The following is a 1,871-nucleotide window of genomic DNA, read 5'->3' on the forward strand; positions in this document are numbered from 1 at the left end:
CTCACCCTTGCTGCCGCTGGTGGGCTTCCCACGAGGAGACACATACTACACACACGGAAAACTTCAGGTCTGGACTGAGCTGTCAATCACAGAGATGGGATTATTCTTCGAAGAGGGACGGTTGAAAAACATACAATAAAATGATGGAGCAATATGATCTTCCCCCCGGGCAATTCTTACTCCATAGACAATTAATAGAGAGCAGCCGTAAATACTGGAATCCCAACATAGGGGAACCCACGTTATACCCAGTGATACACACGATCCTGCACATGGGAGTGTGGCGCAATCCAGTCACCTGGCTCTACAAGGCGGTGTGTACACTGATCCTTCCATCCCTCCAACCCCTACGTCAAAAGTGGGAGGCCGAGTGGTCCATGACAAAGAATGGAGCATGGCACTGGAATACCCAAAAAAAGTCTCTAGAATGCCAGATTCCGAAACATACAGTTTAATATCCTCCACAGAGCCTATCTCACACCGCACCGACTGCACCGCTTCTATCCGGATACACACTTTGCTTGCCCCTGCTGTCAAACCCCGGAAGCAGATTTTAAACACATCTCCATCAAAGTGCCCTCCACGAGGGCCCGTTAGGGACTGCAGCGCCACCCCCACGAGGAGCAGGGCCCAATGATGATGCTTTACACTCGCAAGGGTGTGTGAGGGCACAACATGCACAGGAGTATCACTCTCTCCACTCACTCCAATTCCTCTTTGGAGACCCCTCATCCTTATGTGCAACTAGACAAAGCTGCACCTCACCCTACCGTTTTGAGGAACTAGTACCTCCTCTTGTATTTATACAGTCTTTTGGAGCATTGGTACAGGACCTTTTCCAATGGGCTCCACGCCCCCCTCTCTTTGAATTGTGGTTACTGGCTTATTTGGTTACCTGTAGTTACTGGTAGCATTACAGTTCCCATGTTTCTTGGTCATAACATTTGGTAATTTCCCTTTTTCTTCCTCTTGTACTGCTGCTTTCTGTTCTAATCACATGTTAACCCAGTCAGAAGTATTGAAGTTATCTAGCAGTCTCATAACCAATGTGTTGGTTAGATTATGGACCATGTGAAAACTACAGGGTGAATTTGACTTCTGCTGCAGCAGAGGAGCTGCAAGCAGACTGATGTTGCTGTGTAAATGAAGAGAGCAATAACGGCAATAAAATGTCAATCTGTAGTTTGGGTTCCTAACTGTTGGCAATGAGGTAAGAATGTTGAAAGGAATTGGTTCTACACATGATTGGGATGCATTTGAGGGAGAGGGAAAACACTTAATTGTTTATTGTTTATATATTTTCACACCAATGTTTTCAAGATTAACTTATTTATCATGGCACCAATTTAGTTTTCTTTTCTTTTCTAGTTTCCATTGAGGTGGAAAATGAAGGTGAGTAAATAGGACATGACATGTTATTGGTTTCACAGAAAATGTCTTTTACTCCTTATGTGTCTCTTAATTCCTATTACTTCCACATGCAAGTTACATTATTATGATTAACGTATGATTGACTATATTCAGTTATGACTGGCAAACCTCTATGTAATGTGAGTGCTTAAATGCTGCTTTCCCAGCTAGTGTTACCCTCTTCTTACCTTTTTCCCCCAATCACTATTGCTGTTTTCTGATGCACAGTAACCAGTGTTTGACACACTCCCCGAGCTTCTGGTAGGGGGGGTGGAGTAGGTTACATTTTCAGAGACTCAATCTCCCTTTCGGAACTGGTGGTCAAAGAGGTGTTAGGGTTCGAGCTCATGGGCTTCTCTATTACGGCCCAGGGCGGTACCTTGATAGCAGGCCTTTTATGCTACAGACCTCCCTCCTCGACCACAACAGCCCTTCAGTCATTGGTCGATTTGATCTATGAC

Source organism: Lissotriton vulgaris, chromosome 3_1 (genome assembly GCF_964263255.1).
Source record: "Lissotriton vulgaris chromosome 3_1, aLisVul1.2, whole genome shotgun sequence".
Taxonomy (NCBI): Eukaryota; Metazoa; Chordata; class Amphibia; order Caudata; family Salamandridae; genus Lissotriton; species Lissotriton vulgaris.